General features: G+C 40.9%; 1 long non-coding RNA gene across 1 annotated transcript; it reads right to left on the bottom strand.

The window, feature by feature from the left end:
• Positions 1 to 162: 162 nt before the first annotated feature.
• On the bottom strand, positions 163 to 27748 carry LOC114672101 (uncharacterized). Its single transcript, XR_003722288.2, has 3 exons — positions 27590 to 27748; positions 2291 to 2485; positions 163 to 295 (listed from the first exon to the last, which is right to left on the bottom strand). It is a non-coding gene; the product is annotated as an uncharacterized LOC114672101 (long non-coding RNA).

The following is a 27748-nucleotide window of genomic DNA, read 5'->3' as shown; positions in this document are numbered from 1 at the left end:
AACCAACCAAACAGAAAACCCAGAAAAAACAGATCTGGACTCTGGCCTCACGCATAGCTTACAGTCTAAGTGGGCAGAAGATCAATGAACAAGTAATTACACAGCTGAAGAATTTTAAGAAATGAAAAGTACTTAACATTTTTGTAGTAACGTTTATTGACTGAATAAATGGAGAAAAATAAATTGACCATTAAGCACCTTGTCTCCAAGCCTCCAGGGCAACAAGTAACTCTCCCTTACTTCCCCTTTCCTGCCTTCCTTGCTCATTGCTTTGGGTTCATATTGGTTCTTTTGCCTGTGAAAGAGAAGTTAGATAATTAATCAGCTAAAAAGAAGGATTCACAGCTAATGCACTTGGAAAGGGATCGGAAAGGAACTTGGCAAGATAAAAATACAGTCTTGCACCACACAACGTCATTGTGGCCAAGGACAGACTGCCTATAGGATGGTGGTTCCATAAGATTAAAATGGAGCTAAAAAATTCCTATTCGCCTAGTGACATTGTAGCTATCATAACGTTGGAGCAAAACACGTTACTCCCATGTGTGTGGTGATGCTGGTTGTAAATTAACCTATTGTGCTGCCAGTTGTATAGCACATACGATTATGTGCAGCACATACAATGATGTGTGGTACATAATAGTTTGATGATGATAAACTTACTGGTTTACATATTTACTGTACTATATTTTATCATTATATTAGAGTGTACTCCTTCTATTTATAAAAATAAAAAGTTAACTGTAAGATGGTCTCAGGCAGGCCTTTAGGAGGTACTCCAAAAGAAGGCACTATTATCATAGGAGATGGCAGCTCCATGTGTATTACTGACCCTGAAGACCTTTTAGTGGGACAGGATGCAGTAGTGGAAGATACTGATATTGATGATCCTGACCCTATGTAGGCCTAGGTAAAGTGAGTGTTTGTGCTTAGTTTTTAACTAAAATGTAAAAAAGTTTAAAAAAATGATAAAAGTAGAAAAAAGCTTATAGAATAAAGACATAAAAAATAAAATATTTTTGAACGACTGCAAAATGTATGTTTTAAGATGTGTTATTACAGAAGAGTCACCATGTTTAAAAAAATTGAGTTTATAAAGTAGATAAGTTACAGTACGCTATGGTTAATTTATTATTAGTGAAAGAAAAATATTTTAAAATAAATTTAGTGTAGTCTAAGTGTAGTGTTTGTAAAGTATACAATACCGTACAGAAATGTCTTAGACTTTCACATTTGTTCACTACTCACTCACCAACTTACCCAGGGCAACTTCCAGCCCTGTAAGTTTCATTCATAATAAATGCCTTATATAGGTGTGCTATATGATATTTTATTTTTACTGTATTTTCCTATTTTACAATTTTCCTATGTTTAGATACACAAACATTTACCATTGTGCTACAATTGCCTACAGTATTCAATACACTAACATGCTGTACTGGTTTGTAACCTACAAATTAGGAGCAATAGACTATACCTAACACCCGAGGTGTTAGCAGGCTATACGATCCAGTTTTGTGTAAGTACCTTCTATGATGTTTGCATAACAGCAAAATTGCCTAAGGATGCATTTCTCAGAATGTATCCCCATCATTAAGCAATACATGACTGTAGTTACATTTTGGTGAAAAACTTGTGGCTTACTTTCTTTTCCTTGATATTAGTATATTTATTGTACAAATATATTAAAATTGGGAATACAAAAGGTGTGTTTGTGTGTGTGTTAATCTTTTAAATCAGTTTCTATGGGAAGCAAGGTTGCATTTCATGTGCACATTCCATTCTCTCACTGTGGCTCACTGAGAATGACTAATATCATTTTTCTTCCTTCTAGCCTAATACAAACAAGTCACTGTGACATTCAGTTTCTGATATTTGGTCAATAGATGGCTCAGATTTTTGTATTGCCAAACAATTTGAAGCTTTAAATATTATTTTTATTTAGTATTCACACATGATAATTTTCTTGGAGGTATCAGTCAAAGGCCAAGGTCTTTTCCACACAATACCACTGACCTTCCTTCAAAATCCATGGATGCAAAAGAACAGATAGTAGATTGATAATTGGTGAAATAAAGAGGGAGTTGCTCCAGACAGGAGATGAAAGTTGCTGCTATTGAGACCAACAAATGAAACTAAACTGTTTGATTTATCTATTACTGTATAAAAAGTTAAACCAAAAGGTAGTGATTTAAAACAGCCATATTTTTGCCCATAATTCTCCAATTTGGGCAGGGCATGGTGGTGGCAGCTTATCCCATGCTATGTGGTGCTGGATAGGGTGACTCACCTGTGCTGGAGAGTCTGAGGTGGCTTCATTCACATGTCTGGAGCTCCAGTGGGAGTGGCTGAAATGTGAGGTGTGACTGGCTTTTTTCTCTTTATACAGCCTCTCTGTCCATCATGGTCAATGAACTCTTTATCAAACAGCATCCTATTAAATCATTTGATTCTCACATCAATCTGTAAGGTTGTGTCTTAAGAACTGAAAAAAAAAAAAATGGAGGCCTTTTACTTAGTCTTGTTTTCCCACTCAACCTGTATTTTTCTTGGAACTATATGTATTTATATATTTCTATAAGCAATTTATTTACTTTAGTTTATTGTAGGTATTCTTATAAACTATCCTAATTCTGCAGTACAGATACAAAGATAAATATATGGTTTGTAACATAAATATGTTACTATTTATCTATCTTAAATCAGGCTCTGGGAGGTTTAGTAACTTGATCAAGGTTATATGCCTAATGCATGACAGAGTCTAACTTGGTACTCAACTTTTCTGAAACCGTGAGAGCTAAATAATAAAATCCTAATCATATTATCTATTTAAGATTTTCTTAAACCCCTAGGTTATAGAAGGATCACATAATTATTAAACATAGAAAAAAATTGAATATAGCAATTTTTTTTTTTTTTTTTTGAGACGGAGTCTTGCTCTGTCACCCAGGCTGGAGTGCAGTGGCACTATCTCGGCTCACGGCAACCTCCATCTCCTGGGTTCAAGTGATTCTCCTGCCTCAGCCTCCTGAGTAGCTGGGATTACAGACACCTGCCACCACACCCGGCTAATTTTTTGTACTTTTAGTAGAGATGGAGTTTCACTATGTTAGCCAGGCTGGTCTCGAACTCCTGATCTTGTGATCTGCCCGCCTCAGCCTCCCAAAGTCCTGGGTTTACAGGCATGAGACACCGTGCCTGGCAGCAAATAATTTTGTAAATTTTTAATTAGGTATAGTCACCATGTTGTAAAATAGAGCTGTTGAACTTATTTTAACTAATTTGAACTTATTTAACAGAAATTTTGTATCTTTTGATCAACATTTTCCTAAGCTCCCTACCCTCTCCAGCCCCTGGTAACCACCATTCTACTCTCCACCTCTCTGCGTTCAACTTCTTTAGACTCCATATGTGAGATCATGTAGTATGTGTCTTTCTGTGCCTGGCTTATTTCACTGAACAGAACGTCTTTCAGGCTCATTCATGTTGCCACAAATGACACAATTTCCTTCCTTTTAAAGACTAAATAATATTCCATTGTGTACATATACCACACTTTCTTTATTCATTCATTCATTGCTGGACACTTGGGTTGATTCCAAATCTTAACTGTTGTGAATAGTGCTTCAGTGAATGTGGAAGTGCAGCTGTCTCTTCTATTGCACATACTGATTTCATTTCCTTTAGATATATACTCAGTAGTGAGATTGCTGGATCATATCATGGGGTCTATTTTCAATTTTTTGAAGAACCTCCATACTGTTTTTTCATAATGAGTGTTCTAATTTACATTCCCACAAGCAGTGTATAAGGGTTTCCTTTTTTCCCCATCCTTGCCAACATGTTATCTTTCATCTTTGCAATAGCCATTCTGATAGCTGCGAGGTGATCTCTCTCACTATGGTTTTAATTTGCATTTCTCTGTTGATTAGTGATCCTGAACATTTTTTATATACTTCTTGGCCACTTATGTGTCTTATTTTGAGAAATATCTATTCAAACCATTTACCCATTTTTATATTAGATTGTTTTCTTACTATTGAGTTGAGTGTCTTACATATTTTGAATATTAACCTCTCATCAGATGTATAACAGATAATTTTACAAAGTAATATCTTATTTAAACTTCAGTTTACTTGAATTCCATTCAGTAAATACTTATTCAGCGATTACTCCATGCCAGGTGCTGATCCGTGTGCTTAGACCACATCTCTGAACAAAACAGATATTCCTGCCCTCGCAGAACTTACTCCGTAAAAGTGACATTTAGTAAACAAAACAACCAAATCATTTTACTGTGGGAAGAAGAATTTGCTAATGTTGTTGTGCAGAGATTGAGCAGAAACTTATAGTGATGATTTCATGTCATGGTATTAGTTTTTTTTTTTTTTTTTTTTTTTTTTTTTTTTTTTTTTTTTTTTTTTTTTTTTGAGACGGAGTCTCGCTCTGTCGCCCAGGCTGGAGTGCAGTGGCCGGATCTCAGCTCACTGCAAGCTCCGCCTCCCGGGTTTACGCCATTCTCCTGCCTCAGCCTCCCGAGTAGCTGGGACTACAGGCGCCCGCCACCTCGCCCGGCTAGTTTTTTTTGTATTTTTAGTAGAGACGGGGTTTCACCGTGTTAGCCAGGATGGTCTCAATCTCCTGACCTCGTGATCCGCCCGTCTCGGCCTCCCGGTATTAGTTTTTAAAAATATTGTTGTTAAAGAAAAATTGAACTCTGCCAATCTCTACTTAATTGAGAAATCTGTATGAGCTTTACCCTTGGTGATGTCTCTTTAAGCCCTTGAAATTCTCTGTCAATGATTTTTATGCAGATTCACAATTAAAAATCTAAAGTGTTCTTCATGTCCCCACCACTACTCCTCTCCTCTTAGGCTGACCCTGAGAAGACAGACTGCCAATGCTTCATGCATGACCCTTAATTTTATTCTTACCCTTCACAGTTGAACACAAATGTCAGCTTAAGTCCAATAATCATCTATTTGAGATGTAGATCTGCCATTTAGGGGATATCTTTTATTATGTCACAATTTTTTGTTATGGCTTTTCACACATTAGAAGGGCAAATGCAATTAGCTATTCAAATAATAGAACAAGCAAAAATTGCTGCATAAAGATAATGACGCCATCCTAATTGAACCCACGAATCCTGGCCGAAGGCACCACTAGTTGAGAGTTCAAATTCATGCTCACTGGGTGATATGTGGAAATTGTTACTAGTTTAGTGAGTGTCAATGTGCAATGTATAAGATTTCACACATTAAAAAGATACAAAGTTGAAGCAGGGCACAGTGGCTCACGCCTGTAATCCCAGCACTTTGGGAGTCTGAGGCAGGTGAATCATGAGGTCAGGAGTTCGAGACCAGCCTGACCAACATGGTGAAACCCTGTCTCTACAAAAATTACAAAAATTAGCTGGGTGTGGTGGCGGGTGCTTATAATCCCTGCTACTCAGGAGGCTGAGGCAGGAGAATCGCTTGAACCCAGGAGGCAGAGGTTGCAGTGAGTCGGTATTATGCCACTACACTCCAGCCTGGGCAATAGAGTGAGACTCCATCTCAAAAACAAAAACAAAAGATACAAATTTGGAAATTTGAGAACCATCTTTATGAGAACAGCTCCGATTCCTGAAGTTCTTACAATTCAACTATGAAGGCCAGATAGATATTTTAAAATATCAGGAAACAATAAGGTCACAAGGGGAAAAACCAAAGAAATGATACAAGGACCAAACTGATGGATGGAGTAGCAAACAGGATATTTTGATGCAGATGATATACTAGGTGCTTGATAACATTACGTCATTTAATCTTCATGACAACACAGTTTTACTAATTAGAATTTTGAACAACATGCAAGGGCCATTAAGGAACTTTCTTACGGACACCTGGTTAGAAAGTAAGAAAACCAGTTTGCCTACCTTTAAAGCTCAAATGATGAACATTTAAATTGATTAACAATTCGATTGCACTGGATCCAATTGAACTGAACATTTCCCAGGTCTTTCCAGCTTTTTCATAAGGCTTTGAAGATACCATGAAGGAATGTACTTGGAATTAGAACCACTGGATTTTGAACCCTGACTGTGCTACTTCCTACTGGCAACACTTTGCATCAGTCCATTTCACATCTTCAAAACAGGAAGGACAATACCTACCACATACACAGCCTGTGGGTACATACTAGATACCTCTGTGAATGGGGTCAACACGGTGCTTGGTCCACAGAATGCCCTGAGTAAAAACATGCAAGGTGAACAGGCCCAATCGTTATTCCTTCTCCATTTGAGGCTGGAAACAATGGAAGATCAACAGTCATCCCAGTCTGGTTCTTACAGATTGAAGAAGAAGATGAACAGTTAGCCTAGTCTGGTTCACAGGCTCAAGAGGCGCTTGAAACAGCTTTCTAAATGAGGTTTGGGAGTTCTTTGTGGATTTCAATTACCCATCTTACTGCTGGACCTCATTAGCACACGTAATTGGAAACTGGCTCTGTATAATAAGGACAACAGGAGTCTCCAGCTCTGAGGCAGTTACTCTGGTGTTACTCACTCTCCACCCCCTCATGAGCACCCCAGTGGTCACTCCTCAGACACAACCTCAGAAGCCTGGGAGAAAGAACCAAAATTCTTCCATTAGTATATTTTCTGTGGGAGCCTATATGGGAGATTTTTGTTTCACACCATATATTTGTGACATATGAATAAACAATGGCAATATAAAAGGTCTTATGGAAATCTTCAATATTGGTTTCCTCAAAACACACATTTTTTTTTTTTTTTTTTTGAGACAGAGTCTCACTCTGTTGCACAGGCTGGAGTGCAGTGGCATGATCTCGGCTCACTGCAAACTCTGCCTCCCGAGTTCATGCCATTCTCCTGCCTCAGCCTCCCGAGTAGTTGGGACTACAGGTGCCCGCCACCATGCCCGGCTAATTTTTTGTATTTTTAGTAGAGACGGGGTTTCACCATGTTAGCCAGGATGGTCTCGATCTCCTGACCTCGTGATCCGCCCGGCTTGGCCTCCCAAAATGCTGGGATTACAGGTGTGAGCCACCACGCCCGCCTAGAACACATATTCTTAGGGGGGACAATGTTGCAGCCAAGAAGGTGAAAGTTGGTTCTTAGGAAGGTTAAAAGAAATCTTAAATATAAAAATGTTTTGTGGCCCTTCATCGTACGTAAACAGATATAAGGCATATACGTGGTATTAAAATTTCATGGGGAATGAATGATCAGAAAAGATCTAAAAAGGCTACTTAATGGGCAGAGAGTAGGGATAAAAGCAGGAAAAAAGGTTGAGATAACATGGCCTTAGAAGGAGCATGAAGTTCTCCAGATCAGTTTTTGGCTCCAGGAAAGAGGCAGAAGATAGCTATTCTTGCGGCTCCATTCTCTGTTACAGGTGGTTCTGGTTCCTCATGACAATGATTAAAGGGGAGGGTTCTGAAGACAGGCTGCTTGTGTTGAAGCCCAGTTCAGTCACATAGCTCTGTAACATCTTGAGCTGGTTAATTCATGTCTCAATGCCTCATTTTTTTCATCTGCAAAATGACTACTGTAATATCGAGCATTTCATGTTGTTGTGAGGGATATAGGACCAAGCCTACATTTTGAAAAAGATAGGAGCAGAAGCCACTCTGCCTTTGTGAAAGAGCTCTGGTTCCCTTTAATCTACATTCTCTAGGTGATCAAATCCTTGCAACATACTTAAACAAACAAACAAACAAACAACAACAACAAAAAAAAAACCGTGGGCAGGGTGCAGTGGCTCATGATCGTAATTTCCGCACTTTGGGAGACCGAGTTGGTAGGATCACTTGAGATCTGGAGTTTGAGCCTGGCCAACATGGTGAAACCCCAATTCTACTAAAGAAATACAAGGATTAGCTGGGTGTGGTGGTACACACCTGTATTCCCAGATACTCAGGAGGCTGAGGCAGAAGAATCACTTGAACCTGGGAGGTGGAGGCTACAGTGAGCCAAGATCGTGCCACTGCACTCCAGCCTGGGCAACAGTGAGATTCCATCTTGAAAAAACAAAAAACAAAAAAAAAACTTCAATAATTTTGAAAAATAGAATATATAGAGTAGCTAGAAATAGAATATGTGGGTGGGGGTGGCAGCTCACACCTGTAATTCCAGTATTTTGGGAGGCCAAGGTGATCCCTGCCTCAAGGAATCCCTTGAGTCCAGGGGTTCCAGGTTATAGTGAGATATAATCACACCACTGCACTCTAGTTGGTGACAGAGCAAGACCCTGTCCCTTATAAACAACAACAAAAAAGATAGAATATAGAAAAGAACAGACATAGTACGTATTTCCATAACATGAAGAGTTCATTCATGTTAGTATTTTGTCATATTTATGTTCTATCTTTAGTGTATAAGATCTAAAATTATGCTGTATATATATATATATGTGTATATATATATCACACACACACACGCTCCCTTTGTTCCTTCTATACTCCCAGTCCTACCATAATGAAGTTTTTGAAAGTGCCTACTGACTGCCTGGTATGATTTTCTGAGTGATGTTCTTTCTGAATGGATAGCCTGAAGGACCAGCCATCTCCAGATTCATAAGTCTTTACCCAAACAAGGTAAACATTTCATTCAGGTTAAGGCCAAACTGACATTTTCTCCATTAATTGGAACAACATTTCTTATGCACCTATTATATGCCAGACATTTTTTAACTGGGAGCAAAACTGTAGCTCCAGGCCTAGACATTAGGTTTTCAAAATGAAAATCCAGGTAGCTGGAGTGAGTTAAGTCAGTCCTCATACTTGAGGTGACATTCCAGATATGTCTCACAAATGCTAATGGATAACTCACTTCTCCTATAAAAACAAATCCTAAAAGCCAGGTGTGATGACATGCACCTGTAGTTCCAACTACTCAGCTACTCGAGAGGCTGAAGTGGGAGAATCACTTGAGCCCAGGAATTCCATGTCAGCTTGGACAACATAACAAAAGCCCGTTTCTAATAAAATAAAATAAACCCCAAATCTCATGGTGGCATTGGAATTATTTGCAGATAACTCAGTCCATTTGGCTTTCAAAGTAGGTCTCAGCAAAGGAAGACGTAAGCTACTGGTTTAGGATTAGAGCTGGGAATCACACTGGTCTGGACACTTGGTTTGCCAAGTGTCCTGGTAGTGGAGAATTCTGTGACTGGCAAATGCTGAGGAGGCAAAGGAGTGAAAGTCTTGAGTCCTGAGAGAGACAACCCTTGGGTTCTTTAGGCCCTAGGCAGTGGCCCAAGGGACTGGGATCTTATGTAAATGGCAGAGCACCCCAGGAGCCTCAGGTATGCTTATCAGCTCATCTAATGGAGCCAAGGAGACAATCTGTTTAGATAACAGGTTGCAAGATAATGGACTCTGCTGGGAATGGCATGTTCCCTCCTGGGGGGTAACCCTTAGATCTTGGAATGTGGCTGAGAGCATGGTGCTCCTGCAGAGGTCTGAAAAACAACTGTGGAGTGTCTCACATGGTCTTCATTATGGCCTGAAAGTGTTCTCTCTCTCCATTGCCCACCTCCCCCAACCCACCTACTCTAAAAGCAAAAAATATATATATTTTAAATATTTTGGAGCCACCCACTAAATAGTAATTATGGATGATAGTAACTAATTACACTATTATTTATCACGTTTTAAGTGCTTCTGGATGGCCAGACCCAGTGTCAGCTTGCTCTCATGACCCTGAGAATTCAGAGGAGGGGTTTCCATGTGACAGATGAGACCTGCACAGGTAGAGAACTTCATTCTTTCATTCACTTGCTCACTATTCAGAAAATGTTTATTGAGCCTTTTCTATATTCTAAGAAACTGTGCTGGTGCCTCAAAGAGTTCATAGGTTCTCACAACTAACAAGGGGAAGTGATATAACTAAAAGTTGCATTTGATTTGATTTGATTGAAATTGGTGGAGAAGAGTGGCCTCTAGAGAGGAAATGCTGTGGCACTGGGTTTTCAGCGCAAGTCAACAGAAAAACATCTCCTTAAACAAACTCTGGGGTGGAAGGAGGTGGGATGGGGAATATATGGAGCTAAATGTATTTTTGGGACATGCAAAGGAGAAATAAAACAAAACCAAAAAGCCCAACTTAGTACTTATTTTTCTGGCGTTCTTTCCTTGGTCTCTTTCCTAGCACCTTGTGCTAACCTCTATCTTAGAACGGTACTTGTAAAATACTTACTTGTCTGTTTCCAACAAACTGCAAACAGATTGTAGTCAGACTCCTTACAGGTAGAGGATATTTTATTTAACTTTTTTTCTTTAGCACGTGAAGCATTTAAAAAAGCTCTTTTAATGTGAATGACATGAATGACTGAATGAATAAATGGATGGATGAATAAATGGTTGGAAATCTCTTTTAATTTAAATAAAACAAATGGATGACTGACTGAATGAATACATGAATGGAAGCATGGATGGATGGATGGATGGATGGATGGATGGATGGATGGATGGATGGATGAATGGATGGATAGAGGGATGGATGGATGGATGGATGGATGAATGGGTGGGTGGATGGATGGATGGATGGATGGATGGATGGATGGATGGATGAATGAATGGATGGATGGATAGAGGGATGGATTTCTTTTGGGTGATTCTCCTATACACATAAGAACAGACATACAGATTCACACAGAGAACAAAATCACACAAATGTATATATATTCCCAGAGAAACACACATATGAAGACAATGTTCTCATTACCAAAGCCCTCCTTTCTCTTGGCCTAGGCATCTTATGTGGCCACCTCACCTATCTCCATTCATCTCCTAAGCTCAATTCTATCAACTAAGCCCCCTCCACCACCACCACCACCATTCTAACCTCCCTCTCTCAACTGACACAGGTAATGGTGAGCTGACAAGTTGATCTAACAGTATGCCTGGAAGACCAGGGAAGCTTCCAGAAGTCCTGGCTTTTTGGCTCTCTACGGCTGTGGAAGGGATTTGTCCCACCTATGTTGTCTGTTAAGACAGGTTCTTATTTGGGGCAATTTAAACCTGGGCAGGAGAAAGGGAGGCAAGCTCCTGAAAGTGATATTCAGATAGGATGAAGACGTGAAGACTACTGAGTTTCCTCAAAGTCCAGGCCCTCTTAGGTGTGAAGGAAGCAGAGAGGAACTAACTTTATAGAATGTCTTTGATGTTCCAAACATTCTGCTAGATGTTTAAGTGAGATGGCTCATCTAATCACCATGAAAATGAAAGTTTCCACAGAGGTGCTATTATTCTCATTTTGCAAATGAGGAAGCTGAGGCTGAGAATGAAAAGGGACTTGGCCAAAGTAATAGCTAAGAAGTGACTACCACCGGCTTAGGAACTATTCGGACTCCTGATACTGAGGCCAACAGACACATTTCATTTCTTTCTTCCAGGCCGTATTCTTTCACTGAATATTTACCAAGAGTCTACTAGATACACAAAGTACTATTCCTAGTATTACTGAAAACCCAAACATGGCATAGAACCAGTCTTTGTCTTTAAGACATGTATATTAGGCCAGGCACGGTGGCTCATGCATGTAATCCCAGCACTTTGAGAGATCAAAGCGGGAAGATCATTTGAGGTCAGGAGTTCAAGACCAGCCTGGCCAACATGGTGAAACCCTGTCTCTACTAAAAATACAAAAATTAGTCAGGTGTGGTGGTGGGTGCCTATAATCCTAGCTACTCAGAGGCTGAGGCAAGAGAATTGCTTGAGCTCAGGAGGCAGAGGTTTCAGTGAGCCAAGACTGCGCCACTGCACTCCAGTCTGAGTGACAGAATGAGACCCCATCTCAAAAAAAAAAAAAAAAAAAAAAAAGTAGGCCAGGAGCAGTGGCTCACACTTGCAATCCCAGCACTTTGGGAGGCCAAAGTGGGCAGATCATGAGGTCAGGAGATGAAGACCATCCTGGCCAACATGATGAAACTCCATCTCTACTAAAAATACAAAAAATTAGTTGGGCATGGTGGTGTGTGCCTATAATCCCAACTACTTGGGAGGCTGAGGCGGAGGAATCGCTTGAACCAGGGAGTCAGAGGTTGCAGTGAGCCAAGATCGTGCTACTGCACTGCAGCCTGGCAACAAAACAAGACTCTGTTTAAAAAAAAAAAAAAACATATATATATATATATATACACACACACACACACACACACACATATTAGAATATGACAGAGGAAACAAATGATACATTGTTGTAAGATATATGAGGGAAATGCTCTAAAAGAGATATCAGCAAATTTCTCAGAAGGTGGGAGGAAGGACAGAACACTTCCTATTGAAGGAAGAATGCAGCATTGAGCTGGGTCTTGAAGGGTGAGTCTTACTTTCCCAGAAGGAGATGATGCTGTTGGAGAGAAAAAAGCTTTTTCTCTACCATCGCTTTTTCTCTACCGTCTTATGGTTAGTGCTTGAGGGTCTGCATATTAAACTGACAAAAGACAGATTAGCAAGCCAAAAGACAGGTTTTTGTTCACATATATCAATTGTATGTGGGCATTCATAACCACTCAAGGAGGCAGTTGTTAATAGAATTTGGAGCGTGTATACTATCTTAACAGGAGAAGAAGGGTGCTTACGGGAAAACAAATGACTTTTAGGAAAGATAAATGGGCCCTTAGGAGTGTTGGGCTCAGAACATGATACCCCAAAGTATGGCACCTTGGCATGCTGAGTACTTTGAACTGAAGGACATTGGAAGGACCTCAGAAACAGGGTTTCTCTGACCTCTTCCTACCCTCCTATCTCCTGTCTTTCTTCCTTCCCCTAAATAAGTGAGTATTGGAAACCAGAATTCCTCTTCCCCAAGGTGGGTCGTAGAAACCAGAACTCCTCTTCCTCCAAGCATGCCATAAAACCTAGACAGGCCACTCTTCTCCTTCTGCCTTGAAGAATCTCATTCCAGAGGAGTCCAGTCCCATACCCAGGAGGAAAGAATGTTACACAGGGAGGCCGAGAAGAATCTGAACAGAAAGGCAGGCCTGACTGGGTTTCCCCTGTCAGTCTATTAGCATTAGATCATACCTTTTTGTCTGATCACGTTTCTATATGAGTGTCAGTTCTTCACCAAACCTAAGCATAAAAATAGACAATTTTCCCTGGGTCTTTGACTTTTTATTTCTCAAGGCTCCCGTGTCACATAAAACTTTGGTTAAATATATTTGTCATGCTTTTCTCTTGTTTTCTCGTCTTTTGTTATAGGAGTGTTGGCCATGATCCTTTCGATGGGTAAGGAAAGGTATTACACCTTTCCTCTTCTACAGGAGGATAGATGGGAGACACCATAGTTGTGTGACAATGTCTGTTTGTTTGGGTAGGGAGCTGACGTCTAGTGTCTGATAAGAGTCAGTCTTCCCTGGTTGCTACCAAAGAGGGGATTTACAATGACAGTTTCATTATCTTGACTTCTAATGGGAGGCTCTGCTCTTAGGCAGATAATGAAGGAAAAAAAGCGTATTCTCAAATGTTTTTAACTCAAAACAACTTTTATGCCACAATAAAATGTTTTAGACTCCCTTAATACAGAGAAAGGCAAAAATGTCTGAATACTTATTACTACTTTGTGAACATGATGCCAGGAATATCTCTTACCTTATATGAAGCAGGATGTTTTGACAGGGCTCTTTTGACTCCCTGGCATTTAGAGATCTGAAAAACCAACCATTACGTTTATAGCTCCTTCTTCTTCCAGTCATTATCATTGTCATCATTATCATCATTGTAGGGAAAGAAAGAGGGTGATCTCTTTCCTCCATATCACAAGCTGTCACCCTTATAATGAAAGGTTAACAAGAGAAAAGCATAATACAATTATTTAAACCTGGCCAGGCGCGGTGACCCAGCACTTTGGGAGGCCGAGGCAGGTGGATCACCTGAGGTCAGAAGTTCAAGAACAGACTGGCTAGCACGGTGAAACCCCATCTCTACTAAAAATACACAAAATTAGCCGGGCATGGTGGCACAGTGCATGTAATCCCAGTTACTCAGGAGGCAGGAGAATCGCTTGAACCCCGGAGGCAGAGGTTGTAGTGAGCAGAGATCGCGCCACTATATTCCAGCCTGACAACAGAGCAAGACTTTGTCTCAAAAACAAAAATAATAATAAATAAAATAATTTAATTCTAATTTTACATGACACAGGAGGCTTCAGAATGAAGACCAAAAGAGAAAAGGAAAACTGTTCATTTTTATGTTTAGGTTATAAGAAGTGGGAACAGCTGTGTAGAAATGTGATTGGACAAAATGTGTATGAACTGATGGCAATAGACAGAGTAGGGAAACCCAGCAAGGGCTATCGATTCAGATTCTCCTTAGCCTTACTGTGCAGCATTCATTCCTTCTGCATACAGGGCAGAATTCTTTCTGGCTGGGAGTCTTATGACCTACAATCTAACAAGAAGGGCTGAAGAGATTTTTTATGGCTAGTTCTTACACAAAAAGGTGGGGGAAGGTTAGAGTAATATTTTTAGGTATTATGGCTGGCTTTGGGGAAAAGGGGTTTTTGTGTCTATGACCCGCCTTGGGGAAGAGGAATATAGTTTCTATGGCTTACCTTGGGGAGAATGACAGAAGAGACACAGAAGGACAGGAGAAGGTCAGAGATGAACCTTCCTTCTGAGCCTTTATTTTGGGGTATGATTTCTGAACCCTAGCGACATCATCATCATCATCATCATCATCATCATCTCATGCTCACTCTTCCTTGAGCCTGAGGTCAGAGGTAAACTGTTTGAAGAATTGATATGAAGGTCAGCACTGGGGTGGTAAATGATAATTGACACATTACTTGATTTTTATATTAAAAATCTAAAAGTTGGTCTTTTTTGGAGGGCCACGTGGAACTACGTGTTGTGTCAGGGGAGTTTTTAGGAGTCAACACCGTGGCGGAAGACATGGAGACCAAATCAAGAACTATAGGACTGCCCCTTATGGTAGCAACTTCCTCAGCCAGAACTAGACCAGGAACTACTGGTAGACCTACCTGGACTTCCACTGCTGCCAGAAGGCAATGACTGCTAAAGGGGTTGATGTCTCTGTGTGTGAATGGTACTTGTGGACAAGACTTTCTACCCTATATTCTGGGTCTTAGCCTGAGACAAGTACCAGGCAGAAGGCATGTTTCCTGGGAAGATCTGAGCTTGCTCCACCCCATCTCTCCTCTGTCCTTTGTTCTTCTCCCAGGGTGGTAAAGAGGGACCTGAGTACATAGTGATCCCTATTCTGGGACCCTGAATCATGACTTAACTAGCAATAATAACTCATTGAAAGCTGTGTGTGATGGCATGCACCTGTAGTTCCAGCTACTTGGGAGGCTGAGGCAGGAGGATGGCTTGAGCCCAGGAATTCGAGTCCGTAACGCACAATAATTATGCCTGTAAATAGCCACTGTACTCCAGCCTGGGCAACATAGAGAGACCCTTTTTCTAAAACAAACAAACAAAACAAAAAACAACAAAGATACTCATTGAAAATGTGTAAAAAAATATCTAAAAGTTTAGGTTTTTTTTTTTTTTTAAGGTCATAGAATAGGAGTAAATGCTAACTGTCTCTGGCATTACAAATCCTCATATACCTACCTTATAGGCCATGAGGAAATGTCTTTTTGTCTTCTAGAGGTTCTGACCTCAATGCATCATGTCCAGCAAGAATGACAGGGTCACTTGAAATAAAATTCTTAGAGGAATGAATCTCAGGTCTATAACCTGGATAGCTTTATTTAAAAAAAATACAAATAGGTGATTGGATATAAGAATGAATTTCTGATTTCTTATTTCCAGAAGCTGCGATCTTGGCCTGCAAATCTCAAGCTATAAAGTAGAATGATGAATTTTCTGAGAAGAAACACAGGTATAGATTTAACTCTTGGAAAATGAGGGTAGAAACACATCAAAAGGGGACCCCTGGAGTGAGAAGCATTAAAGATGAATTCTTTCTAGAACTAAAACAGCCTGGAATTTTGACACATTCTGCAACTGACACCCAGTGAGCCCTCAGGGTATGGAAACAATACTTAAAAAATTTTTTAGTGTCTTAGACTTATTTGAGGAAAAGAAGGAAGGTGTAATTATTGCAATAAAACTTTTTTAAAGGTTTAATAAACTCTTAATAACTTAGCCTAGTCAAAGTTCTGAAAATTATTGCTTCAAAAATTATAACCATTATAATTTTTGATAATATTTTTATGACTTCTGAGAAGTTCACAGGGATTTCATTTGAAACAATAATATCCACCACTTAGTATGTTCACCGATGACTTGCAAACTGGCAAGTCTCTAAAAAAACAGGCTAGTGCTTGAAAATATGTTTTGCAGATTAATCTTTTTCCCAACATGAATTTGCAATGCAAGTCCTTTCTTATAATAGTGCAAAATGAAGAAAACAGATATTTTAAAAGAAAATGAAATTTTTAAATGAAATAAAAATATGCAGTAGGACCATTGACTGCTAGTCTCTAGGATGTATTTGTGGAAATTTGAAGAAAGCCCTTTTTCTTTAGGATGTATCTAGGATGTAACTAGTGACAGGGTTCAGGACATGATAACCCAAAATATAGCACCTTGGCATTTGAGAAAACAGCAGAAACAGGAAGCCCACCCTCACCTTCCTCTGGCCTTTCTCCCCTGAAGAAGGTTCTCTCTGTCTTTATTTCTTCTTCCCTGAACACCCTCATGTGATAGGTGTCCACTCCTATGCCCCCAGAGAGAAAGAATGTCATCAGCGGACACCAAAAAGAAACTGAACAAACCGACCTTGCTATATTCCTCCCAGTTTATTGCCATTAGATCACACCCTTTTGTCCTCCAATCATACTTCTGCATAATTGTCCACAAAAAGACACAAACAAATTCCCTCATTTCTTTGAGTCTTCATTTACAAGGGCTTCTGTGTCACATAAAACTCATACTAAATACATTTATATGCCTTTCTCTTATTACTCTGTCTTTGTTATAGGGGTCTTAGCCATGAACCTTGGGATGGGTAAGGAAAAGATGTCACGTTTTCTGCCCTACAATAGCAAGGCCACAGAGAATACAGCTTGACAAGAGGAACATGGGATGGGTTTTAGCCCTTACCCACTTTCTACTGGACACTCTTGTGTGTGATACAACCTGCCCAAGATTATTGTATGTCTGCCCTGCAGAATGACATGAAAATGTGTTGCCATTTGTGTTAATACACACACTCTCTCTCTCTCATGCGGCAGAGAATACACAAGGAATTGGCAACACTGGGAGCCTCTGGGGAGGAGAACTGGGTGAGAAGGGTGGGAAAGAGACATTTCCTTGCATAACCTTTGCATTGGTGCTTTTTGAATTGTGTAATTGTTGTACATACATATTACTTATTTAAAATAAAATAAAATAACCCAGGTGTGGTGGCACATGCCTCTGGTTCCAGCTCCTCAGAAAGCTGAGATGGGAGGATCCCTTGAGCTCAGGAGTTTGAGTCTGTAGTGAGCCAAGACTGTGCCATTGCACTCCAGCCTGGGTCACAGAGTGAACCTCTATATATTAGAGAAAAAAAAAAAGTACAGGAGCTTTTGTTTACAAGTAGAGAATAAAGAAAACACACACATGAATCTTAAGAAGCACAGTGTGCTGTAAGGAGTAACAACAGTACTTCAACTACAGGGCCTGAATCACATTCAGTGAACAGACATTGGAGGCCTGAGGAGATATTTCAAGTGGGGAGAGAATGGGGAGTCAAGGGCCAGAGGTCAGCAAGGGGACTCTGAGAACTCACTAGGCCTGTTTGGCTGCATTGTGGGTCTCTGCAGGGCGGGATGGTAGATAAAGTTGGTAGGAGTCTGGAACCACAACGTGGAACGCCTAAGTTTCTAGGCTGAGGTGTATGAAGTTTGCGCAGTAGATAAAAAAAGTGAAAGACTTTTAGCTGGAGATGGCATCTGATCTCTTCTCTAACAAATTTAGGTATTATAGGCTTTCTTGGGGAAAAAAAAAGTTTTTACAAATAAAAAGTTTTTATTACATTAGCAAACACCAGCAATATTATTTCTGAGATTTAATCTTTTAAAAATACTTTTTTCTCAATTTTTTTACACTAAATAGAAACCGGAGTAATCAATTACATTTTATTGTTGACTTTGAAATGCAGTAGAAACCAGAAAGGTTTTAGAGACAGGGACCGCCTCTGTCACCCAGGCTAGTGTGCAGTGGCAGGCTCATTGCTCACTGCAGCCTTACATTCCCGGGACTCAAGCAGTTCTCCAGCCTCAGCCTCCCAAGAAGCTAGGACTATAAGTGTGCAATATCTTGCCAAGCTAACTTTATTTTTATATTTTGTAAAGACAAGATTTCACTATGTTGCCCAGGCTGGTCTTGAGCTCCTGGCCTCAAGCAAGCCTCCTGTCTTGGTCTCCTAAAGTGCTGGGATTACAGATGTGAGCCACCATACTTGGCTCCAAAAAGTTTTATTCCCAACTCTGACAAGCAAGAAAACTCCAATAAAACAAAATAAATAAGATCAGGAAAAGAGAACCTAGTAATGACAAAAAATGTTGAAACCAGAAAATATGATTCTTTACAAGTCAGGATTTGAGTGATTATTATGGAAATAAAAATAGACGTCCAAATCTGAGATTATGAATTTCTGTCTAGTAGGAGTTTCTTTCTTCTCTTTAAACCTTTGAATGTATTAATTTAAAATTTCATGTGCATAAATGCTTTTTATAGATTATTTTCAGTAAATGAACTGTGTGTATCATATACAGATCTGGAGGAATAGAAAGTGTATTTAAATTAAAATGAGAAGCTTAAATTGGATAGATGTGAATGAAATGCTGCATAGAAGGTATCCATAGAAACCACTTAAAATAAAGAGAAATGTTAATTCTCTTTGTAAACTGAGCTCCCAGAATCAAAATGAGCTTGAGACATTAATGTAGGTGGGATACTCTTTGGCCTTATCTATACGAAACACACTGATTGACAATTACATTTTTTGGCCATGGTCTCAGCTGATAGTCACAACCAATTTGTAGCCACAGAGTTGATAGGATTCAGCTAGTAAAATTGCTAAGCTATATTGGTCCAACTTGTTGATTTAATCAGGTGTGTGATCAGAGATTCATGACTGTAGTGTCCCAACCTTTTGGCAGTTTCTTGACAACACAAAAAAATTAAATATTAGCTACCATCTAATAGAGATTATAAAGTAATTGGTGGACACCACTAAACATCATGTATAAAAGAAAAAATTTTCCTTTGTAAACTTCCCAACAAAAGTTTCCATTTTCCACGTACCTTTCCAGGCCCCAACACAAACAGAGATATTTTACATTGCTGTTGTCAGAGTGTTCAGAATCCAACATTCTCCTTCTGTTGATATAAATATAATGTTAACATTTTTCTGGTTGCTACATTTTCTCTTAATTTCTCAATTTTTCTTTGTAATGTTCACAGATGATACCACTAAGTTGATCATTTTAGAAATACTATTCATTATTACTAAATGTAATAATCAATTAATTGTTAACTGTGTAGTTTTTCCTACTCTTATTATGGTAGTTCTCTTTCATATTCTAGCTGATATATTCTAGATCTGCCATTGGTAATAGCCTCAGACATGCTCCGATATTTGGCCTCGGGACATAATCTTTTTTTTTTTTTTTCCTGAGACCGGGTCTCACTCTGTTGCCCAGACTGGAGTGCAGTGGTGCAATTATGGCTCACTGTGACTTCAATCTCCCAGTCTCAGGTGATCCTCCCTTCTCAGCCTCCCCAGGAGTCACTGGGACTACAGGTATGCACCACCATGCCCAGCTAATTTTTGTATTTTTTGTACGGACTGGGTTTCATCATGTTGCCCAGGCTGGTCTCAAACCCCTAGGCCCAAGCAGTCTGCCCATCTTGGCCTCCCAAAATGCTGAGATTACAGGCGTGAGACACCATGCCTGGCCAGGACATCTTTACACTCTTTTTTTTTTTTTTTAGATGAAATTTCACTCTTGTTGCCGAGGCTGGAGTGCAGTGGCACCATCTTGGCTCACTGCAACCTCTGCCTCCTGGGTTCAAGTGATTCTCCTGCCTCAGCCTCCCGAGTAGCTAGGATTACAGGTGCCTGCCACCACACCTGGCTAATTCTTGTATTTTTAGTAGAGATGGAGTTTCACCATGTTGGCCAGGCGGGTCTCGAACTCCTGACCTCAGGTGATCTGCCCACCTCGGCCTTCCAAATTGCCGGGATTACAGGCATGAGCTACAGCGCCCAGCTCCCAGCATGAGCAACACAGAAGACAGGTGATTTCTGCATTTCCAACTGAGGTACTGGATTCATACTGGGGCTTGTCAGACAGTGGGTGCAGCCCATGGAGTGTGAGCCAAAGTAGGGCAAGGCATCGCCTCACCCAGGAAGTGCAAGGGGTCGGGGAATTCCCTTTCCTAGCCAAGGGAAGCTGTGACAGATGGTACCTGGAAAATCAGGACATTCCCACCCTAATACTGTGCTTTTCCAATCGTCTTAGCAAATGGCACACCAGGAGATTGTATCCCACACCTGGCTCAGAGGGTCCCACGCCCACGGAGCCTCTCTCACTGCTAGCAAAGCAGTCTGAGATCAAACTGCAAGGCGGCAGCGGGGATGGGGGAGGGATGTCCACCACTGCTGAGGCTTGAGTAGGTAAACAAAGCAGCCAGGAAGCTCAAACTGGGTGGAGCCCATAGTAGCTCGAGGAGGCCTGCCTGCCTCTCTAGACTCCACCTCTGGGGGCAGGGCATAACTGAACAAAAGTCAGCAGAAACTTCTGCAGACTTAAACGTCCCTGTCTGACAGCTTTGAAGAGAGCAGTGGTTTTCCCAGCACAGAGTTTGAAATCTGAGAATGAACAGACGGCCTCCTCAAATGGGTCCCTGACCCCTGAGTAGCCTAACTTGGAGGCACCTCCCAGTAGGGGCCTAACACCTCATACGGCCGGGTTGCCCTCTGAGATTAAGTTTCCAGAGGAAGGATCAGGCAGCAACATTTGCTGTTCTGCAATATTTGCTGTTCTGTAGCCTCTGCTGGTGATACCCAGGCAAACAGGATCCGGAGTGGACCTCCAGCAAACTCCAACAGACCTGCAGCCAAGAGTCCTGACTGTTAGAAGGAAAAGTAATAAACAGAAAGGACACCCACACCAAAACCCCATCTGTAGGTCACCATCATCAAAGACCAAAGGTAGAAAAAACCACAAAGATGGGGAGAAACCAGAGCAGAAAAGCTGAAAATTCTAAAAATCAGAGTGCCTCTTCTCCTCCAAAGGAACGCCAGCAAAGGAACAAAGTTGGATGGAGAATGATTTTGATGAGTTGAGAGAAGAAGGTGTTAGACGACTGGTAATAACAAACTTCGCCAAGCTAAAGGAGGATGTTTGAACCCATCACAAAGAAGCTAAAAACTTTGAAAAAAGATTAGACGAATGGCTAACTAGAATAAACAGCATAGAAAAGACCTTAAATGACCTGATAGAGCTGAAAACCACGGCATGAGAACTATGTGATGCATGCATAAGCTTCAGTAGCAGATTTGATCAAGTGGAAGAAGGGGTATCAGTGATTTAAGATCAAAATGAATGAAATGAAGTGAGAAGAGAAGTTTAGAGAAAAAAGAGTAAAAAGAAATGAACAAAGTCTCCAAGAAATATGTGACTATGTGAAAAGGCCAAATCTACGTTTGATTGGTGTACCTGAAAGTGACGGGGAGAATGAAATCAAGTTGGAAAACACTCTGCAGGATATTATCCAGGAGAACTTCCCCACCCTAGCAAGGCAGGCCAGCATTCAAATTTAGGAAATACAGAGAACACCACAAAGATACTCCTCGAGAAGAGCAACTCCAAGACACATAATTGTCAGATTCACCAAGGTTGAAATGGAGGAAAAAATGTCCATCAATGATAGACTGGATTAAGAAAATGTGCCACAGATATGCCATAGAATACTACGCAGCCATAAAAAAGATGAGTTCATGTCCTTTTTAGGTACATGGATGAAGTTGGAAGCCATCATTCTGAGCAAACTATCGCAAGGACAGAAAACCATCGCATGTTCTCACTCATAGGTGGGAATTGAACAATGAGAACACTTGGACACAGGAAGGGGAACATCACACACTGGGGCCTGTTGTGGGGTGGGAGGAGTGGGGAGCTATAGAGTTAGGAGATATACCTAATGGAAATGACGAGTTAATGGGTGCAGCACACGAACATGGCACATGTATACATATGTAACAAACCTGCATGTTGTGCACACGTACCCTAGAACTTAAAGCATAATAAAAAAAAATTAAAAAAAAAAAGAGTTACTGAGAATCCAGCCAATGTAGTGGCTTATGCCTGTAATTCTAGCACTTTGGGAGGTTGAAGTGATCCTTTGGGAGGATCACTTGAGGCCAGGAGTTCGAGGTCAGCTTGGGAACACATCAAGACCTTGATCTCTACAAAAAGCAAACAAACAAACAAAAACTTTTAAAAAATTAGCCAGACATGGTGGTATGTACCTGTAGTCCTAGGTACTTGGGAGGATTGAGGCTGGAAGATTGGTTGAGCCCAGAAGTTCAAGGCTTCAGTAAGCTATGATCACACCACTATACTATAGCCTGGGACAGAGTGAGATCATATTTCTAAAGAAAAAAAATAGAATTATTGAGGATCCAAAGAACCTTTGTTTATGAGGATTAGATCTACTGATAATTCCCATATTTGAAATTAAAATGAGACATTTAAAAAATATTTATTTTAAAAAACAGTAATAAATTCGCTATATGTTAACATAAATGACTTTTTTTTTTTTTTTTTTTTTTTGAGACAGAGTTTCGCTCTTGTTGCCCAGGCTGGAGTGCAATGGCATGACCTCGGCTCACTGTAACCTCTGTCTCCAGCTCCAAGCAATTCTCCTGCCTCAGCATCTCAAGTAGCTGGGATTACAGGTTCCTGCCTCCATGCCCAGCTAATTTTTTTGTAGTTTTAGTAGAGATGGGGTTTCACCATGTTGTCCAGGCTGGTCTTGAACAGTTGACCTCAGGCGACCCACCCACCTCAGCCTCCCAAAGTGCTGGGATTACAGGCATGAGCCACTGCATCGGCCAATATGTTATTTTTATGAAAAATAACTTGGCCGGGCGCGGTGGCTCAAGCCTGTAATCCCAGCACTTTGGGAGGCCGAGACGGGCGGATCACGAGGTCAGGAGATCGAGACCATCCTGGCTAACACAGTGAAACCCCGTCTCTACTAAAAATACAAAAACTTAGCCGGGCGAGGTGGCGGGCGCCTGTAGTCCCAGCTACTTGGGAGGCTGAGGCAGGAGAATGGCGTAAACCCGGGAGGCGGAGCTTGCAGTGAGCTGAGATCCGGCCACTGCACTCCAGCCTGGGTGACAGAGCGAGACTCCGTCTCAAAAAAAAAAAAAAAAAAAAAAAAAAAAAAAAAAAAAAAAGAAAAATAACTATAGTTTCCCAAACAAAAAAAAAGTAACAAAATAAATGTAGTGAGAATCGTGGCATTGTTTAGCATTTTGTGAAGCTCTGTAATGTCTGTCTCAATAGAAGACAGGTGGATTCTCACATCTATTTCTGCATTCCATCTGTAGTATCTCACTTTAGGTAGCTTCTGGAAAATTAGAATTAAAAAGACCGGAACATCTTAGTATTATCATGAAAACAATTTTGACCTGAGAGAGAATTAGGAACCTTCAGGGGCTTCAACCATGTTTTGTAAACCTGATGGTGCACACCATGGTATATATGGAAAATTATCACATGGCTATAGGGCTATATGGTGTGGTTTGCAGTCCTGGAGGACACCAGCTCAGGAAAGAGTCTTCATTTTTTTTTTTTCTGTTCAAATAAATTGATAGCAATGATAGTTTATTGTCAAGTTCTTATTTTACTTTCTCTACAGGTGAGAAAATACTCGTTGAGGCCTAGTGAATTCAGTTTCAAATTTAATAGTCGTTAACATTACCTTTTCTAATTAGAATCAAAGGATTTTAGAGTTGGAAATGCTGAAAGAGAATTCTACAATGTCTTTTGGTCAAATATGAGATGGCACCACTGGTAGCATGCAAAAAAAGTTAGGTGAGATACCCTGAGGTAGTACACAGACAAGATGTTAAACAAAATATTGACTAAAGTAATGAAAAAGTTATTTCCTTTTAGTGCCTCTTTCTACCTGGTTACACTGAGTGAAAAGTTTTCAGTTTTTTTTTTTTTTTTTTTTGAGACAGAGTCTCGCTCTGTCGCCCAGGCTGGAGTGCAGTGGCGCTATCTAGGCTCACTGCAACCTCCACCTCCTGGTTCAAGCGATTCTTCTGCCTCAGTTTCCCAAGTAGCTGGGACTACAGGCCCCTGCCACCAGGCTTGGCCAATTTTGTGTATTTTTCGTAGAGACTGGGTTTCACCGTGTTAGCCAGCATGGTCTCAATCTCCTGATCTCGTGATCCGACCTCGTAATCTGCCTGCCTCAGCCTCCCAAAGTGCTGGCCTCAGCCTCCCAAAGTGCTGGGCTTATGCCACCGCGCCCAGCCTCAGTTTGTTTTTTGGTATGTCTTCAATATACCCTAACTACCTTGCAGAGTCTTTAACCAACTTGCACATTTTCCAATTTAACATAAGGTTAGCCTAAGGCCGACAGCCTTAGGCAGATAAGAGTATCTAGCTAGAATTTAATGGCATTGTTTTTTCTTTATCTTTATTTTTTTATTACCATCCATTTAGAGCAAGTCATTTTGGGTTTTAATTTAATAAGGTTTAATTTTAAAATATTTTATTTGCTTTTAAAAAATACAGTGATTTAAAGAAAATAGTTGTGAAATAATAATATGAATGGTATGATGATATGGCAAAAGTAATCAAATGAACGACTGAGGTTTGGGGAAAAACAACTTGATTCTATTCCTAATTTAGAGGTAGAAAAATCAAGGCATAGAGAAAATTGATTTGCTGCAGATAGCCATAGTCAGACTTAAACTCTGGTCTTATTCTCAATTCAGAAGTCTTTCTACTACAGCGTAATTAGTGCTAAAGTGTAACACTGAGCATCTTAACGTTAGGACCTGCCTCTGAAGCCAGAAAGATTCAGGTTTAAGCTCCAGCATCATTCCAGCCTAGCTGTATAATCATGGACAAATTGCTTAACTTCTATCATCCTTGGTTTCTTCATTTATGAAGTTAACTCAGCTATTTCACCTACTTAATATTTCATTGATATTAAATGAGATAATATTTAAATAGTTAAAATGGCTGCTGACCCTCAATAGACAGAGCTATTTTTATTAGCTGAAGTTACTTTTACTGAACTGCAGAGCATTTGGAGCAAAAGGATCTTCCTTCCTAGCCAAGGCTTGGCTCCAGTGTGTGTGAACTGCATCTGCCACTTGGATCCTTACTTAATTAAAGGTTGGAAACCATTGCATTTCCCTGGAGGGGTCTAACTCGTCTCTGGTTGCAGGGAAGGGAGGTAAAAAGTGTTAACTGGGAAACTCATGCAGCCAAGGGTTAAAATAGCTGAAGAAGAATTCTGGCCTCTGATGTCTGTGATGCAAAGCCAAGTGTGTTTGCCTTTGTGAGCCCAGGAATGCTTCTGGTGAGTCTTGTTTGTTGTGGAAACTGACTTGATCAAAGTGGGGAGAATTAAAAAGATCCATCAGAATAATAGTCAAGGCTGTATATGAAGTCCCCAGACAGAGCCTTGAACCTGAAGGCTCCCACTGAGGACAGACAAGTCAGCTGACAGCAACTGGGAAGAAAAGAGTCTTTTTAGGCAGATGGTGCAGCTAGGAGTATCTATCTCTGGGTAGATAAGAGCTCAGATTTGATGAGGTGTAGTGGTGACACAGAATGCTGACCTTGTGTTTTCTTAGGATTCTTGTAACACCAAGATTGTGGCTTTTAGGTGTCAGTTTTTGAGAGTGAAGTTACTATGTGAAGTAGGCACTTTTTGTAGTAAAGCCTTTGGGAGTGGGGAAACTGTGCTAATTGCACTGGAGATCCTGTGCTAATTGTACCAGAGTGTTTTAAGGCACAATGTCACACTTCTCCCCGTATTAATTTATAAATATTGAAACATTCTCATTATGATTAGGCAGTATTAAGGGATCCTAAGTGGCTGGCACTATTTTAGATTGTTTAGATCAGTTAGTTCCTCCCAGATGAGGATTAGTAAAACTGATATTTTATCAAGTATGAAATGACCTTGGAGCCTCCTGGTTGCTAAGTTAGAATGCATAACCAAGGCAGCCCAGGAATCTAAAGCAGAAGGGTTGGAGATCTAAAAAAATGTCTGGTGTTGCTCATATATTTTAGAGCTGGGAAAACTGAGGCCCAGAGAGAGGAGGCAACTTGTTTGATATTATAGTCAAATCACCTGCCTTTTAACCTGTTGCCATGACAAAGAAGCTACAGAAAATGGAGTAGTGGTCTAGAAGGCGGCCACAGGAGACAGTGTCACCTTCTGGGCATTTGCAAATTGAAATGTTGCAGGCATATCACTCTGTTTTTAGTTTTTGACAAAAATAATAATAATCCTGCGTTTTGTTTGGTTTTTGCTTTTCTTTGTGTGTTTTTATCTTTGTCTTTTTATCTCTAATCCTCCCAGGGCACCCTTCAGCAAGACTGTCCTGTGCAGGTAGATCCAGAGTGAAGCCTTTATAAAGATTAATAATTCACCCAATACTGCTTCCAGTGAGAGAATTTCATAATCATTTCTCATGTTGAGTGCTTTACAAATCACAAAGCTCTTTAAAATCTATTCTCCCACTGATCCCTTCACAGCCTTAAAGGGAGGCAGAGCATCCATTTCATGGATGCAGTAGGTAAGGCAGAGAGCCAGTGGCTCACTTCGGGTCACACCACCCCAAAGCCACTGAGCCACCCCACCTGGGTCTCCAGTTCCTGGGGACAGTCAGAGTGCAGCACCTCTCACAGCAAGCAGAGACAGGCCAAGACATGTGGAGGAGCCCGCCAATCCCCCAGGATGCATTCCGTGAGCACTCCACTTGGTGGGAGTTTCAGGAAATTCTGCAACAAGGGAGAGGGAGGAGGCTGGGAGAAGTGGAGAGAAATGCTCAGACAGTATGGGGGAGGAGGAGGCAATCTGGAAATCTTGCACCGAAAAAGGTAAGAATTAGGGAAAGGTTCAGACAGGCAGGCTGCAGACTTAAGAGGTGAAATCCCAGGGAAAATTCGTTTCCTTTCTAGGCGCTCCCAGCAACGGCTTCCATGAGGAAAACGTTTGACATACTGCATTAACACCACCACCACCGCCGCCACCACCACCACCACCACCACCACCACCACCACCACCACCACCACCACCACCACACACAACTGCCTTCCTGGGGCACCTCTCCCTCTGAATGGGGAGAAGTCTGGGTTCACTTTGCTTTGCAGGCCCTGGGACCCGCTTAACCCAGAGATGAGGGAGAGCCCTGTGGCCTTATCCTTCCTGCCGAGACGCCGGGGAAAGTCGGCCTCTGCATCAAAGCAATGAGAGAGCAATGCGCTATTTTTGTCTGCCTCTCTCCTCTCAGTCAAAGCTCTGGCTGATTTCCTGCCCAGGCGCTAACCGGGGTCTCACCCTACCTTCAGGTCTCTCCCTTCCCAGGATTCACTAAAACGGGGAATCCAGGAAAAAGAAGCTGGGCTCCTCGGTTTCTGTTTGTCTTTGGAAACCACTTATGGAGTCGGAATTGGGGCCCGCAAATGTGGACTCTTCAGGAATGACTCCCCCGCTCCAGTCGA

The sequence above is a fragment of the Macaca mulatta genome, chromosome 1, assembly GCF_049350105.2.
Source record: "Macaca mulatta isolate MMU2019108-1 chromosome 1, T2T-MMU8v2.0, whole genome shotgun sequence".
Classification (NCBI taxonomy): Eukaryota; Metazoa; Chordata; class Mammalia; order Primates; family Cercopithecidae; genus Macaca; species Macaca mulatta.
Note: the sequence above shows the minus strand (reverse complement) of the source record. Positions and strands in the feature narration are given on the sequence as shown.